The sequence below is a fragment of the Schistocerca piceifrons genome, chromosome 7 (genome assembly GCF_021461385.2).
Source record: "Schistocerca piceifrons isolate TAMUIC-IGC-003096 chromosome 7, iqSchPice1.1, whole genome shotgun sequence".
NCBI classification, from domain to species: Eukaryota; Metazoa; Arthropoda; class Insecta; order Orthoptera; family Acrididae; genus Schistocerca; species Schistocerca piceifrons.
In genome coordinates, this window is record NC_060144.1 from 148126716 (window position 1) to 148145497 (window position 18782).

Consider the following 18782-nt stretch of genomic DNA (forward strand, 5'->3'; position numbering starts at 1 on the left):
TGGTGAAATGTAAGCCCAGGCTTGTTTGTTTCGAAGCACAAAAAAAGGGGCTTAGAATACTGTCGACGTACAGCTGTACTGTCAGGGTGCCACAGATAACAACCGAAGTTATCCTGCTACGAAAAGAAATGGCGTCCCAGGCCATCACATCTGGTTGCCGGGCTCAGTCTGGTATCCAACCACTATCCGGGGCGTCTCAAGATACGTCAGCGGTAGGTCGGGGACATTATACATTCCATTTTATTGTAACTCATGGCAAGCCATCCTGGGCTTATATTTCAGCAAGATAATGCCCACCCACCACGGCGAGAGACTCTATTGCTGGCGAGCAAGTTCACCGGATCTCTCCCCAATTGAGAACATTTGGAGCATTATGAGCACCATCCTCCAACCATGTCCTGATTTTGACCATCTAATGCGCCAGTTGGACAGAATTCGGCACTATATTCCTCAGGAGCACATCAAACAACTGAATCAGTCAGTGTCAGGCCGAATAACTGCTTGCGTAATTGTCAGAGGTGGACCAATACGCTACGGATTTGCTCAGTTTACGAATCTCTTTTTCCTGAAGGTATCATCAAATTTTTCTGTCATTGTAATCATTTGTTTGTCTCTACATGTACATTATATCTACCAATTTCAGTCCCATTCGGATAATTCCTTCTTGGTGCGTCGTTTTCTTTCATTCTGTTTTTTCTCTTCCCTTTTTTACCATAGAGTGTAAGTACCCCTGCTTAGCTGAGTGGTAACATGCTTGCCTCCATCGACTGCGCCCGGATTCGATTCCCTGCGGGTCGGAGATTTTCTCCGCTCGGGGACCGGGTGTTGTTCTGTCCCCATCATTATTTCATCCTCATCACCGGCCGCCAGTCGCCCAATGTGGCGCCGACTGAGATAAGACTTGCACTTAGCTGCCGAATCCGAATGGGACATCCCAGCCAACAATGCCATACGATCATTTCATTTTTTATCACAGGTGTATGCACCACGTAGCGAAAGGCGTGTAGTACCAGTGTTATTTTCGTTCCTATACCATTCGCATATTGATGAGGCTTTCGGGAAAGTAAGGGCACCAGAGAGCTGGACGTGTCGTAGAATTCGTCGAGCTGAAAAAGCGTTCGACAAAGTAAAATATGCAAGATGTTCGAAATTCTGAGAAAAGTAAGAGTATGCAGTAGGGAAAAATGGGTACTATAAAAATGTACAAATCTGTACATCGAAGAACCAATGACAGAAACAAAAGGAAGGTTAAAGATTGTGGTTAAAATTCAGGATGAGAGGATATCAACGATGAGAATCGCTGATGACATTGCTATCCTCAGCAAAAGCGAGGAAGAATTGCTGGACATGTTGAATGGAACGAACAGTCTATGAGTGCAGAACTTGGACTGAGAATGAACCGAATAAAGACGAAAATAAAGAGGAGATGTGTAATGGAGAATAGCGGTAAACTTAACATCAGTATTGAGGACCTCGAAGTCGAAATAGTTTTGAAATTCTGCAACCTTGAAATCAAAATAACACGTGACGTACGAAGCAAGAAGGACACTAAAAGCAGACTGCCTCAGGAAAAGAATGCCTTGCAGGCTAGTAGAAGTCTGCTAGTGTCGAACATCGGTCTTAGAGTGTGCGTTTGGAGTACGAGGCAGTTCAATAAGTAATGCAATTTTTTTTGTATAAACGCGTTGGTTTTACTCAGGATTCCAATACACCATATTATTACCCATTCTTCTGGCTATAAATCCATGTTTTTCAAAATCATCTGCGTTCAATGCGGCGATCTTCCGCGACCTTCCATACAGGGTCTGTATGACCGCATGGTACAATTCTACTGGTCGACGTGGGAGCCAACGTCTTACTGCTTCGGTAACCTCCCCCCTGCTTGCCATATGGGCCATACAAATGGAAGGTGCGAGATCCGTGCTATAGAGCGAATGAGGAAGAACAGCCCAATGAAATTTTGTGATGATGACAGATGCCTCTCTCAAGACTCACCGTGCTATTGATCGCTGCCAAGTACCTGTAGAAATGCCTGACTATCTGTGACGCTTTGTGTTTTACCAGTCTCGAACCTCCGCCGCAGACGCCATTTTGAAGGTTACGTATAGCGCCGCCACCTACTTCATGAAACTGTAGGGGCTGAAGGGGGATATTCCACGATGACCCAAATTTTTCTTTATTGTTATTTTAATACCTTTACAATAATGGTAGGCCGGCAGCGGCCTATCTACGCCGCTCTTCGGGCACAGTGAACACATACAGGAAACAAGAAGACAGAAAAATAAACAAACATAGTGGATAAAAGCGGGAGACAGTAAAATAAATGAAGCCTTTCATGGGCGCACTGTTTTGATAAAAACGTTCATCACTGTACACAAACTGGGAAGACAGAGATTACACACGTGAACGGAGGAGCACAAACGGAGAGACACTGGAGCACTGACTCGAAGACATACACGATCACTGGCGACGATCTCCGGCGCACGACGATGCACTGTTCACGCGTAAAAGCCGGGGACCTGCCAAAGGGAAGAGGTGCGGGTAGGAGGGAGAGGGGGAGGGCGTTGATGCCAGTGGGAGTGGAGAGAGGAGGGGGAGGGGAGAGAGTAGGGGGTGTGTGTGGAAGCCCAGGGAGGGGGGAGGGAGGGAGGGAGGAAGAGAGGAGGGAGTGAAGGGAAAGAGGTTGCCCTGGAGGAAAAAACACAGGGGGAGGAAGGGGAGGATCAAAGGAGGGGTAGATGGAGGGGATGAGGGCATCATCAGGGATGGGGAGTTGGCGGAAGCCACCTTGGGCAAGGGTAAGGACTGTGTAGAGTTGGAGAGCGGGGCGGATGTGGGAGTACACGCACGACAGTGGACGGGGGTGGGAAAGGACGGGAGAGACAAGTGGGTGAGGGGGATCAAGTCTGCAGTAGGTGTATAGGATCTGCTTCCGTTCGAGGAATAGGAGGAGGTGTGGGAACGGAACTGAGCCAGAGAGGATCAGCGCGGGGGAGGGGAGGCGGATGTGATAGGCGAGGCAGAGTGCATGGTGTTCCAGGATTTTAAGGGATTTGTAGAAGGTGGGAGGAAAGGCGATCCAGGCAGGATGGGCATAACAGACGATAGGGAGGATAAGGGATTTATAGGTGTGGAGGACGGTGGGGGGCAGGGGGGGGGCTGTCCAGACCACCATGTGTGGCCAGATGACCCAAAACAAACTTCGAATTTATTCAGTTGAAAATGGCCGACAAAAGAAATGAGTTGCATTACTCATTGAAGGCTCCCCATATGTGGTGAATGATGGACTGTGGAGAAACCACAAAAGAAGAGAATCGAAGCGTTTGAGATGTGATGTTATAAGGAATGTTGAACACTAAGCATGTGCCGTTTGGTGATTCATTAGATTTGTCATGTGGGTCTCTGGCTCCATGCGGTGGTGCCACCTGCAATCGTTAGCTCTAAAGAGTGCCAGCAGCGGCCGAGGTGGGGAGTCTATTGTGAGCCCATCACAAGGGAGATAGCACCCGTGTTTATGAACTGTCGGCTGACGTTAGTGGGCGGATCTACGGGAAGCGGCACTGTTGTGGCCCTCACACACGTTTTCGGGACCCCGATGTTGGCTTGCGTTTGTATTAGAATCCGGATTTGCACCCAGCTCTGTATGAATTGACATTATCTGCGATAGTTTGGAATATTATAGGAGTACAGCTGAACTTCCACGACGAATAAAACCTTTTTTGAATACATGCTCGACATTCGAAGGAATAATACATAGAAGCAGTTGATTTCTTAACCTAGCCTGTGTTTGAGTGCATTCTCTCTCCAAAGTTGTGGATTTCATACTGTCTGTTTTGAGCTTTCGCTTCCGAACTAGAGCGATGCGGCTTAAACACGGAAGTTTGATCATAGTTCGCAGGTGGCGCCTCTGTCTGGTAGAGGTTGTTACAGGCATAAATAGCTACGCAATGGGGCATGTGTTTATGAACTTGTTACTTCTGTGGGTGATGGGCGTTAATTTTGTACGGCTCAATGTAGGAATCGGTATCTTGGTTCAGGCTCTACCCTGGTGCTTGCTGTATTAAACTGATTCAGTACTCTGGACCATAGTGGAGCCCCGGAGTGTGTGTAAAAACCTTTGTATTATATTTTAAGAAGATGAAAGACGTCCGTTTATTTGACCACATCTATTGTTTGGTGTAGCCTTTAAACTAGATACATTATTTTACCATTTTCATATCCCATCTTTAGCATTTTCTACTCGAACTAACGCCTATCAGAAGTGATCTGTGGGGTACGTCTTTTACTTTAATCCTGTGTTTCCCTTTACGATCAGCAGCTTTTATTTTACGAACACTGCCTGTCTAGAATGAGATCACTTCTGTTAGTGCGGCTGTGGGCTAAAGCGAATATTCTGCACTCTCCAGGATTAGAAACTGAGGGCTGAATTGTTGGAGTAAACAGGACAATAACGGGAGAGGGGGAAGGGGGGCTTAAATCGAAGAACAGGGAGAGAGGTTATGCCAGAGCACGTCTAGGCGCACGTGACGTGGGACACACAGGTGGAGCGATCAGTCCCGCCGATTTTGTGGGCGCTGCGTTTCCATTGGTTGCTGGAAGTTAGTGATGGAAAGTTCGAGATCATTCGAGAGAGTGTCTCAGTTAAAACAACCGAACAACGAATCCGTAAGCGCGCTTTTGTTGCAAGCTGATTGATCCATCGTGTTGCTCCTAGAAGCTGGAGCTTTAATGGGTCAGAAGGTGAGCCAAAATGTGTCTTCTAGTGGATGTATTGGAGCCAATGGGGCAGTTGAAGATAGGAGGAACTGTACGCTGGGTGTGTTGGCTATGCTGTTGGCTTGTGGTGACACACTGTGCAGCTGTACCACGAGGCAACGACGGTGAGACGCAATGCATGTGCTCGCTGGCGCTCCGTTAGTCAGTATGCGATCAGACGTGATTAGTAGTACCAGTTATATGTACCAAGTTCTTTTCGAAATCCTGAAGGCTTTGGCACATCCGTTGTAAGGTAAATTCCTTACACCGCCCTGTTTTAGACTGAGCAATGTGTTCGTTCTCTTGTTTAAATAACTCTATTTAGCATCCATTTCTCCTCTCGCCCTACTCTTCTCCCGCGCAAATCTGTTAGTGAAGTTCTGAGTTTATCAGCACCAAGAATTTCTGTGAATGAAAAATAACAACTTTCTCTTATGTTCTTTGCCCACATAATGCATATCTCGGTTGCAGTATGTTAGATCACACATAAGCTTACAAAATCCGTCCCTTGTTCCTATAGAGGCAACCCCTCTCCCCCATCCCATGCTGATTACTGTGTCTGCTAAATTGTTGTCAAGTTGCATTTCGTATGGGACTGTAGCATTTAAGAACATTATTTGCTAAGCAGTTAAACTTTCTCCATGTATAAGGCAACTGTGATAAATCCAAAGGTTTCAATTCAGTCTTTTACTTCAAGCCTCCCATGTCAATTTCAGATGCATCAGGCAATGGGAGATACCGCTAAACTTTGATTCATCCCGTTGAGGCCATACTGTACTGCTTTTTTTCCGTTGCGGTGGAGTAGGGAAACGGGTTTGCTTCTTTTCACAGCTGAAATTGCTCCCAACTTAATTTACCATAGTGTTGCCATGACACTTATGTGGTGTGACAATTTCATCAGTGGATGTGATAAAAAAAATAGGGATTAATAGTCAAATGTATTGAAGTCCCACTTTTGCCTATTTTTGACCAGAAAAACACACTGAGATCCCTAATTCACTGAAAGATCAGTCCATGCTAGAGCTGGCACCTTATCAAGTATCTTGTAGTGGTTAGTAACTTGCTGTTATAAGTTATTTTACATCTTCTGGGTTGCCTTCTGGTTCAATGGCGACCCTCATGACAATAATTTAATGAGATTTTATTTTAATTTATTTTATTCAATACTTGTTAAATATTGAATCTCGATCTGAGTTCTAAGGCATATTCTCCAGTATATAATTATTTTTTTGTTGAGTATGGGTTGTAAACTTGTTAACCCATTACTGGCCAAAACTCTATTAGATCTTTTTTTGAAAACTTTTATACATAAATACGTTACATAGAGTGATTAATTTAATAAATAGTTGTATTGAAAATTTTCAGTTTATTAGAACAAAAACTACAGACCGTCCCATTTTTGAGACATTGGCCAAATGCGCTATCCAAATTCACAGCCTTATTCTCCATGCATAATATTGTAAGAAACAACACAAACAATAAATAAAGAATGTTTTAATTTTATTGAATGTCTATTCAGTATGAAATGAAGCAAAACACTTGTCGTGTACACAAACATTGCACCTATCACAAATTTTTGTTGTTTTCTTCTTGCAGTAAGCACATCTCTTCTGTGTTTTACTTGGCACAATGAAATGATTTCCTCGATCTAGTCATACATCTGTGCTCACCCGCTCTCCCATCAATTTGCTTCCTTGTGGTCCTCTGCGTTTTGGTACTGATCCTGTTTTCTTTGATAGGTAAAACATCACTATTCTACGTCGGACATCCAATAGTGAGAGCTTCTCATTAGAGTTAGCAATTTGGTATGCACGCTATGTGTTTACTATGCAGATATCTATCATTTGTGTGAATAACGGCCACCACCATTTCTTTGACCTTATCCTCGTCCTATAAAGTGATTTCTGCTTATCCAGTAGATCTACGCCATCCATATGGGCATTGTATTCTTCAATGAGGTGAGGCATTGTAACAGATATTTCCTTTTTCTTTGCCCGTGAGTATCTTTTAGTAGCACTCAGAGGAGAAATAGTACTGTAATTTGTTGCTGCACATACTGGTTTGTTGTCACTCCATTTCACAACCAGACCTTCGTTCTCTTTGTCAAACACGTAGTCATAGAATCCTCGTTCCTTTTCTTTTGCCATTCTTTTCGAATCAATCAAAGGACATGCATTAGTTAGGATCTATGTTATTGTTCCTGTAGCTTTCATTTTACTCTTTCCGAGTGTGGTCAGTGTGTCAACACTGGTGAAAAAGTTGTCAAAGAAAAGCTTATAATTCGGATACTCTGATTCTGGAATCATGCTGGTTAGTTCATTTATTACCCTTGCACCCAAAGGCTCCTGTTTATTGTCAGTCTTGCCACAGTATGGGGAAAAATTATAAAGAAAGCCACTGAAGCTTGTAAGACACCAAATTTTATATCCAAATTTGATAGGCTTTCCCCTCAGAAACATTTTAGCTGATTGTTTGCCATAATAATGTACCATCATTTCATCAATACGCCAAATTTACCAAATCCGTTTTTCAGCTTTCCAAAGTACAACCTCAGTTTGTACATCTTGTAGTTTCTGTCTATTTTGGAGTTGTCATTGAGATGCATGAATCTCTTTATTTCCCGAAACCTATTTCTTGACATGGAGTTGAAGACCAAAGGAACACCGACTTCAGGAGCCTGTTCCCAGTATGTATTCTCATGGGTAAGCTTATGATAACCACTGAGAAGTAGTATGCCAATAAATGATTTTAGTTCTTCTTTGGTTAGCAGAAAATTTATTTTGTTATGTTGGCAAGCATAGATTTCGCTTTGTTCAATAATAGTATCCATTAGTTTCTCAGAAAAAAAAAATCCTCAAATACCTCGGGCACTGTCTTATTTGCTAGACATTCCGCAACTAATGTTCGTTGCTCTTCCCTGGTTCACTAGTTGTTGTGTTCGTTGGTTGACATTTATAGCTCTTACATTCATATTTTTTGTAGAAAACGTACCACTTTCTGCTCCTTTCTCTAACGCTTACCTTCTTTTGGTTTCTGGAGGTGCATCTGTGGCATTAGCTTCATCTCGGTTGGTTATGAGCTCTAAAGTACCAGCTACATCTTGTACAACAGACTCATTGTTCAGTACATTTTCGTCAATGTCTTCTTCAACTGTTATTACATCTGCATCGGGTAGAATAACCGCCATTCTACGTCATCATCTTCATCGTCACTCTCTTGATGGTTCTCTACTTCTGCTAGAATTTCTTCAAGTGTAAGTCCACACGGCATGTTTTTATCCTGTTGGAATCATAAAATTCGAATAGAATATGAAAAAAAGCAGATATAAAGAACGTAAAATGCAATTCTTCTCTGTATAATACGTGTATACAAGAATAGGGCACATCAACAATAAATGATAGAGTAACATGCCATTGTCTCATTATTGGGATGCATAAAATATATCGATATTGCACTTACTTGAACATCCATATGATCATTACAAACACGCCCAGATAACTAAATCACAGCTCATTTTCGTCCAGGAACTACCAGCAGACATACAGTGCTGCCAAGTGCGAGAACAAAAACCGGCAAGTTTATAATTTTCCTGACGTGAAGTACTTAGAAAAAAGTTATTTATTTTTCGTTTATAGGCATTATAGCAGTTAGTTGAACCTACAGGTGCAACGATAAAGGCTAAAAGCTCCATTGCTTACATAGAAAAAAAGGAACGATGGCCAGTAATGGGTTAATGTATTTTGAAGAGTTTAACTTCGAGTCAGTCTGGGTTATAATATCCGCATGTGGGAAGGGACTGGAAAGAAGTAGATAACCACATGCACAGGTTAGTGTGGTAACAATTTTCTTGTACAACCTGTAGGTGAGTGGTCAGTATGGAACATAAGTATTGATAGTTTTTATCCCGTGGATAGTCCTCCGTTTGAATAGCTACCAGTGCTAACCATTGTATTATCGTATTTTGTAAATTGTTCCTTGACACATACGCTTTGTTTCTTAAAAAATATTAACAATTGTATGTGATTAATTAATAAATTTTTGAATTGTCCCTTTGCACTCAGATTACTCAAACCTCGCTCTGCTACACCCTGTGATACAGGGGGGGCTTGAAGTAATTTGGAGATTATTTGCAACATCGGAGTAGGAGGGAGCGTATGTGAAACAGTGGCAAGAAACTGAAGCGGTTTGGTAGGACATGTCTTACGACATCAGGATTAACTTCTGTTTTACTAAAAGGAAATGTAGAGGGTAAAGTAAAATCTGTAGTGGAAGACAAGAAAAGTTGAGTGAGGGGAAAAATAACCGTATGCAACCTTTGTACTCACGTCTTTGTCGCTATCTGTAAGTGTGTCTGACAGTGCTGGCGGTATAGTGGTGGGACAGCCTTCTCTAAATTTATTCAACAAGCTTCCGCGAGAAATACAGCGCCACACACCGCCAGGTGGCTTGCGGAGTATTGACGTAGATGTAGATGTAGATGTCATTCATGGATGCGTACCAATTCAAGTTCACCGAACATACCTGTTACATTTTCACATGACCTCAACCGATATGTTGTGATCTAAGTATCGTGTTTCAGAATTGGAGCCATATCTACTGCCACGTATACTTGACAAAGACTCCAAACACTGGAACAGTTCCGCAGAATTCGTCGCACCATCGTCTTGTATGTGGTTTTCTTTACGGAGGTGTTGCATTTTCCCAGAAATCTTCCAAAAAGAGCTGGCTTACGTTCGTTTCTCCTAATAATGATTTTCTCTCATCATACCATTTCATTTACTATCATAGTATTACCCGTTAATACTTAAGCGATTTTACTTGCCATGGTGTTCATCGCTAATTCTGTAACAATATAATATGAGGTTCTATTTGTTGGAGGTATTATCTTACATTTATCCATATGTAAAGAGACCTATTTATTACACCAAGTGAAAATTTTATCCAAACTATCCGCAGTTACTTGGAATACTCCAACGGCTATGTCTTCCTGTATACAACATCAGCAACGGAAACAATTATGTAGTACTGCTCATCGTATTAGATTGATGGTTTATGTATATTGGTCAGCTTAAATTCTAATTCCTGTTTCCGCGCACTGGGCGTAAAGTCTTTCCGGGTTGCCATCGCACACAGTATATGTCGCGTACTGCGATTAGCTCTCAGAAATGGCCACAATGTGATGCGTGGAAGTTGTGATTTTAGAAGGAAAGCAGGCATCTAACTCAAAGTCTGAAAACTGATTCGACATTAGACTTAGGCACCTGCGGAAAGCAAAGACTGAACATTTCATGTGAAGCAGCTTGCAAACCACTTAGCCTGATTCCTCATTGATGCACCTGACTGAATGATGCAACTGAGTGATTTTCATTCCTCTCTGCTTTCGCTTACTGCCCACTGGACCCTCACTGATACTCATCTGTCTTACTGAATCTCCTGGGCTGCCCCTCTTGGATGCCTTGATCGTTTTCCCCTCTCTGCCCCCCACCGTGCTGAATATCCCGTCGCGTCATCTCCATCACTCGTGGGCTCAGTTTGGAGTCCCACCCGTTAACGGTCGACACTGTGTATTCACACCTACCAGTCTTCCTTTTGAGTTTCAAAATGTGTGACCATGCTAGTCGAAAGCTCCTTGAGCGGCGGGGGCATGTCACGAGGGAGCTCCCACATTGCTGTCCTGCTGTCCGATTTCGCAGCGCTTCCTCCCTTACCTGCTGATTTCCTAACGGTTTGTAAACCGCTAAAAAGGGCAACTGAGTTTTTATAGGCCTGATCTTCTGTCTGGGGGGGGGGGGGGGGTTATTCCGCAAGTTATGAATGGCTAGCTATTTTAGTTTGTTGTTCGTGTGTAAAATTTATCTTCTTTAATTGTGTAATTTTAAATAGATTGCTTGTCTTATAGCGTATGCCGCCATGTGGCAATATTTAATCGACATGGTGTTCTTCAGGTCTGTACTATGTGCATATCAAGCAAGACTTTTGTATGTTTTTTGAAAATTTGTCAACAGGAACAGAGAACAGCACAACGTAACGACTCACAAATTTCGAAGTAATTAATCAAGTTATACCTTAGTTATGTGTATTCGTTCGTTTCAGTCGTTATCAGGAGTCGCATCTTACATCGTATTTTTGATACATGGTACCATCCTCTCACATAACTTTTTTGTGTTGCTGTTGCGACTCACCCTGGAGAATAAATCTTTGGTTGCTTTGTTCAATGTTCGCAGCTTCTCTACCTGTTTCTGAATGTATGGGGTGCGTCACATTAGATGTAACACCCCTTTTATTTAGTTAACCGTTACACGTGTCGAAATACGGCTTTTGGAAAATGTTATAAGGTCGAGGAACACGTATGTTTTTCTGTGGTTCATGTTTTTAGCTCTTGTGTCAACTGTGCCGTACTCTTTTATATAAGTGCATTCGATAGCTCCTTTGAAGATAGTTACAGTGATATCGCTGAAACCAGTCCTAAAACAAATTGAGAAATGTTCTAGAATGCTCGGTGGCCGGAAACGGCATTTGCGGTACAGACATCGTCAAACAGGTGTTCTGGACCAGGCTGTGTAGTTGTACACCGTAAGGCAGGCCGTTGCTACGAGAATATAGCTTTATTTCCCTTTGAAACAACGTACGACGTAGACGCAGGTTCAGCTATGGATATGGATATGGAAATACGACATACGCCAGAATCTAGGGTATCGCAAAGCGCTTAGGAAAACTATTTCACATTTGTGTGTCCTTCCAGATATATGTGAGCTGTACGCAAGAAATCAGCTGTTCATTCTTCAAAAATTAACAGGTCTTATACTCTGCAAAAAGCAATTACAATGAAACTACAGTCAAAGGACGAGGCATGAGTCGTGCGTGGATAGCCCAGTTGGTAGAGCGTTTGCCCGCGAAAAGCAGAGGTCTCGAGTTCGAGTCTCAGTCTGGCACATAGTTTTAATCTGCCAGGACGTTTCATATCAGCGCACACTCCGCTGCAGAGTGAAAGTTTCATTCTAGCAACTACAGTAGTAAATATCTCGGTGTTAGTAGAAAGATTTGACCTATTTTTCCCTTGCGTGGCTTTGTGCTTTTTAGAGGTAAAACGCATCCTGTCGAACAACTGTCTGTACCTACACTGCTGTAAATCATATCATGTGGAACACATTCATTGACTAAACAATTTATTAAAAATACTTCAGTGACCACCAGTACACCGAAAAATTAATACTCTTCCTAACGAAACGCCGTTTCATGTTGAACGTAAGTGCTTAATGACAATGTTAACAGCTACGTGCAATACACGCTGTCGACTTATTTGACATTACAATGGCATTTGGTACACATGCAATGAAGTAAATAAACTGCTAACAAAGATTCGGTAGCCATCCAAATCATATAACATAAATTTTGTCTTTCAGGAAAATGAGTTTAGCCTTTATTTAAGTATGTGTTCAGACTGTTGACGATGGACTGAAAGGCACGTTTGGAATCGCCTTCGAAAGAACGATGAATAGATGTAATTACAGTGAAGGATACGGTAGAGAATGTACTGGCGATTCGACGACACATATCGTCAGACTAGTTGCTGTTTCCTCAAAGACTGCACCTTTGAATGCTCCTCAAAGAAAGAAATCAAGAGGAGTCAAATCGGGGGACCTCGCAGGCCATTTGATAGCTGTATTTCTTCCTACCCAACGAACAGGAAAGTTATCATTCAGTATTTGCGTTGCAACACAGGGCCCGTGAGCTGGGTTACCGTCGTTTTTCAGCCACATACACTGTCCAGTAGTCAGCGGTATCTCTTCTAGAACAACCGGCAGAATTTTCGTTAGAATGTGTGCGTACGAATCTACGTTTAAAACGCCTGAGACGAAGTAAGGTCCCACAATGTAATTTGCTGTGATGCCACACCATACGTTTTCGCTTCACGGCCGTTGATGTTGCGCCTGACGAAGACAGTGTGCACTTCCCAGTAGTGCATTAATGCCAATTTACATTAGCATGGTTAGTAAACGTTGCTTCATCGGTAAAGAGCAAACATTGTAAAAACGTAGAGGTGTTATCAGTTTCTGAAGGGAAAACCGACAAAATTCTGTACGATACAGGATGCGCATGACACTCGCCTGGGCGTTTTCACACTCTTTGTTGTATGTCTTGTACTAATGTGCGGATTCATTAGCGTCGTAGCCAGAACAGTTCCTTCATGTTCTCTGTCAGTTGCAGTCTTCTTTCTTTTCCTCTTTTTGACGTTCAAGCATTCTGTTCGCACTAGCGCCTTAATAACTCGTGCATCTACCTGGAGCGTCTAACGTTGGCGATCCGGGTAGATAGCCCCACGTCGCTGTACTGTTTTGACAACACTTCTTTTACATTCATCCTGTAAAAGCAGTATATCCAACTTCTCCTCATTGATGTACTGATCTGCATACAAAGAATGTTGAAGCAGAAATCAGCGGCCTGCAGTGCAGATAAGTAAACAGGCAAACGCGTTGACATTCTTACACAGCGTAGCATGCGAGCCCTGCTTGGCGGTGTTTGCACCGCTAATGCCGATTTTGGCCACCGTGCTTTCACGTTCTAGGACATTCCTCTATTTTTTACGGCAGGTTACAACGCTAACATTAACGAACGCTGTGTCACTGTAATTGTCTTCTCAGGCGCTATAGGTTGCAGTAATATCGAGATCATGGAGGATAAACGAGAAAAAGTATGACCAGAGTTCTATGGCATCGAAGCAATGGCGAACAGCTCATGGACAGCACCAAACTTCGAACAGCGACATGTCGTAACTAGATTATCTATTCACGGCTTTCATAATCTAATTTGCAGAAAAAAAACTTACCACGATTCAACCACAACATGTGTGTGTGAACTCTGTAACGAAGCCTGTGAACGATATCACATAGAACTGTACAGTAAAAGAGTGAAATCTATAAATGAATAGGCAAATATGTAAAATGTAAATGTAGATGTAAAATGCTAAGCAAAGTAACTGTATATGACTATTTGGCTAGAATTTTATTAAATAAAAAAATAATATCGAGTATGCTGTTTCATTTAAAAAAGGTACTTCCTTCAATATCTCAGCTGATAATAGCTCTAAAACATTAACGAAACAAAAAAGTACATGCCCCTTGACGCTCTGTGTAACCGTCTCGAAATAAAATAGGTGTTAGGTATTACATGACTCCCCATATGAATAATGGAGACCAACCAAAGTATTTCGATACTCAATCAACAAAATGTGTTACAATGTATGAGCACTCACGGTGTTACAGCCGCTCATTGACACAGCTACCAGGAGAGCAGAAATCAAGTCCGCTTTCCTTCATTTATATTGAGACAAGTGAAAATGAGGCACTGGCACACATTAAATTTGTCACTGAATGCCGATCAGTAATAAGCAAAAGCTGAGCAAAAAGTGTTATGAAAAAGTTACGCAAAACCTAAAAACTGAATGGAGAGAATTACGTTGTAGCTAGGGGAGGCCTCATATAATACAAACGCACGGACCTTTCGCCACAAGGGGCACAAACAGCCGACAACTAATGAAAACAACGAAATTTACTCTAGACGTGAACACCGGTCTGAAAATGAAATTGCCGGTTCTGTTTGCATAAATAAATAACGTTATGAACAGTGAGTGGAGACTGTTTTCTTCTTTATAATAATTATCGTGCACTCTGAAAAATATTATTCTGTCATGTGGATTCGATTTTACACGTATTTAAAACGCATATATTTATTTAAGTGTAAAACGTACAGCTACGAAAATTGTGAAGCATATTTACAAATCTCTCAGGTGTAGACTACAGGTATGTCCTCCACCTGTGACAAGAACATTGTCTCATCGACACTGGAATTCCTCCTACACATGGGTGAGCATGTCTAACGTCACTGGTGTCATGGCAGTCCAGTGCGACAAATCCGTTCACCGTGGATGCTGGCTTGGAAATGCAAAGTCGTCGGCTGTTGAACGACCAATTCAGAGGCTCGACAGAGTTTCATTCAGAATTCACGCTCTTAACGACACCCGTGACGAGTGGAAGATGGGAGGGTTGGGAGGGTGGGGGGGGGGGCGTCTGTTGAAAAATGAGATTGTTTTAGCTCGGACGACAGGTTTCTTACCTCAACCTGATACGTCTTTACACTGTAATGACGGAATTGCACTTCACAGGCTCGATAACGCAAAGTGACGAAGGTAGCCGACATCTAGCGGCAATAAATACAGACACCGAGCTGTGGCATAGAAGTGGATAGTCTTGACAACAGAATACTTTGTAATACATTTGAAGTACATATATTTGTAACATCTATAACTAAAAACGTGGCGCACATTCATTACATAATTGACGCATGACTAGTTCACTTTCTGACCATTACCTGTTACATGCGACGCATGATTTTCGTTAGAAACCTTACGAGTATTTTCACAGGAATTAAAAATTCACAGTCGCAAATTTTTACCATTTGTATGGGTGTAGGAATCTGTATGGGGCTCGAAGCAATTATTTTATACTCGTTAGTCTCATTTTGAATCCATTACATTACAAATTTATATTTATTTAAATAATTATTTTCTGCTTTTTAGTCTCGTAAGTGACAAATTTCTGAATGTATTTTAAACATTTTGATGAAATTTCATTATTGTTGCCAACTATTGTAACCAGAGTCTGACAAGAATGAGAAACAAGTCAAAAAACCAGCAGAGACTTGTTGGGCAGATGTCATCAGTAGCTGTGAACGGTAGGGCAACAACAGAAGAAAAATACACAACAGGGACGCACAACAGAATGACAAAGTACAAATGAGTAATCGAAAAGCAGAAACCTAAGGCACAGCAAAATCTGAGCCCAAAAAAACAGAGCGTAATGAGAACGGTATGAGAGTGCAGCGAATACACGTCTGAAGGCAGAAGTATGGCGGAGCTTGGTTTATAGTTCAACGGCAAGCAATAATTGGCCAGCAAAGTGGGCGTAGCGCTGCTTTGCATGAGGACAGCGCTGCCGAGGCAATACTAGTGGAGTCCGCCGACCGCCCACGCATACCACCTGGAACATGCTGCAGTGCAACCCACACAACATACTGGTCCTTCAGGGCAGCCGAGATGTCAGGCATCACCAACGCTTTTCACCATAAGTGTACCCCTATGGAGCTAGGTGGATGGAACACACAAGAAAGCAAGTCAGTATTGCAGTTATAAGCTATGTCTAAAATTTGTAACCGGCAAAAATCTTACAGCCAAGGACAGATGATAAACTGTTGCAAAACTAATGCTATCTCACCAAAGTCCAAAACAAGGAAAACAAAAAATAAGCACAATCTAGCAAATTCTTTTAAGAGCTATGTGTTCCATTTCTGAAACTGGGGAAAAGTAATAGTGTCTGACAATAATACCATTTTTTTGCAAAGCACATGACACTTAGAGCAAACAAAACGAAAGAATGTCTGAAACTAAGGAAAAGTGATAGTGTTTGATAATTAATATAATTTTTCGCAAGGCGCAAGATACATAGGACACACAACGAAAGAATGTGTGCAACTTCAATGAACCTCAAGAGCAACAAATTATGGTACGTTTGCTGAAACAAATTTCCCTTATACAAGGAATCAGATATTCAGAACACATCTTGTTTCACCTTGTTTCACCTTGTTTCTGAAAGTATTTGTATGGAGTGTAGCCATGTATGGAAGTGAAACATGGACAATAAATAGTTTGGACAAGGACAGAATAGAAGCTTTCGAAATGTGGTGCTACAGAAGAATGCTGAAGATTAGATGGGTAGATCACATAACTAATGAGGAGGTATTGAATGGAATTGGGGAGAAGAGGAGTTTGTGGCACAACTTGACAAGAAGAAGGGACCGGTTGGGAGGACATGTTCTGAGGCATCAAGGGATCACAAATTTAGCATTGGAAGGCAGCGTGGAGAGTAAAAATCGTAGATGGAGACCAATACACTAAGCAGATTCAGAAGGATGTAGGTTGCAGTAAGTACTGGGAGATGAAGAAGCTTGCACAGGACAGAGTAGCATGGAGAGCTGCATCAAACCAGTCTCAGGACTGAAGACAGCAACAACAGCAACATGTGCTCGCATTTTCACGAGAGTGAATCACTTCTGAATTTTGCACTCATCAGCTTCATAAGTGATTCATGATCAAATTTTACACAACAATTTAGAAGGTGCCGTGATGTTGCATTCTTCAGTACAAGGGCAGGTCTTATGCAGCCTTCCTGGCTACTCTATTCTGCGAAAGCCTCTTCACCTCAGATTAACTGCTCTAACGAACCTCCACTCAAATCTGTAAGGCTACTGTCCACACAAGTACACTGACGGCAAAAACATCGAAAACCCAAGAAGGAATGGTGCGACATAAAGGAAAGTTCGTTGTTGTGTTTCTACATCTGAAAGATGATGTCTATTCGAATTTCACACCAGTCACATAATAGCGGCGCCAGTAGCATGACTATGCTGATGCGTATTAGGTTTGCTTTAAATACGCACTGTAACGGTCTTGATCATTAGTTACCGTCGAGACTGGTGGTGGTGAGTTGATGTCAGTGAAGAACGCCTTTAAGGTGACAAAGACGCGATTACCAACAAAAATGGCTCTGAGCACTATGGGACTCAACTGCTGAGGTCATTAGTCCCCTAGAACTTAGAACTAGTTAAACCGAACTAACCTAAGGACATCACAAACATCCATGCCAGAGGCAGGATTCGAACCTGCGACTGTACCGGTCTTGCGGTTCCAGACTGCAGCGCCTTTAACCGCACGGCCACTTAGGCCGGCGATTACCAACACCTCATTTAGTTTGATCGAGGTCATGTAATAGCGCTACGACAAGTTAGATGTCCCTTCTGTGATACCGCAGAAAGACTTGATAGGAATCTAGTTACTGTACATTATTGTTGACAGCGGTGGTCACATGAATGTACGGTCTTAAGATGGCCGGGCGCGAGGGACCATTGTCCAAGCAATAGCATCGACAATGCATTCTTTGGTTAGTGCTTATTTCCACTTTTCGCACCATACATCTACATCTACATCTACATGGTTACTCTGCAATTCACACTTAAGTGCCTGTCAGAAGCTTCATCGAACCATATTCATACTACTTCTCTACTATCCCACTCTCGAATGCCGCGCGGGAAAAATAACACCTAAATCATTCCGTTCGAGCTCTGATTTCTCTTATTTTATTATGATGATCATTCCTCTCTACGTATTTGGGTGTCAACAAAATATTTTCACATTCGGAAGAGAGTTGGTGATTGAAATTTCGTAAATATATCTCGCCGCAAAGAAGAGCGCCTTTGTTTCTGTGACTGCCACCCCAACTCGCGTATCATATCAGTGACACTATCACCACTATTTCGCGACAACACGAAACGAGCTGCACTTCTTTGCACTTTTTCGATGTCCTCCGTCAATCATACCTGGTAAGGATCCCACACCGCGCAGCAATATTCCACCAGAGGACGGACAAGTGTAATGTAGGCTATCTCTTTGGTGGGTTTGTCGCATCTTCTAAGTGTTCTGCCAACAAACCGCAGTCTTTGTTTCGCCTTCCTCAAAATATTATCTATGTGGTCTTTCCAATTTAAGTTGCTCGTAATTGTAATTCATAGGTATTTAGTCGAATTAGCAGCACTTGTGCGATTTATCGTTTACCCAAAATTTAACCGATTTCTTTTAATACCCGTGTGGATGACCTTGCACTTTTCTTTGGTTAGTGCTTATTGCCACTTTTCGCACCATACAGAAAGACGGAAGACCACTGTGTTCGGCGTATGGCTCTAGCGCATCGTACTGCATCTGCACGAGCAATTTGAGCAGCAGTTGGCAGCACAGTGAGGCAAAGAACTGTTATAAATCGGTTACTTCAAGGACAGTTCCGAGCCAGACGCCCTGTATTGAGCATTTCACTGACCCCAAACCACCGCCATCAGCGACTTTAATGGTGTCAAGCGAGAGATCAGTGGAAGCCAGGGTGTAGCTCTGTTGTGTTTTCTGATGAAAGCTGGGACTGTTTCGG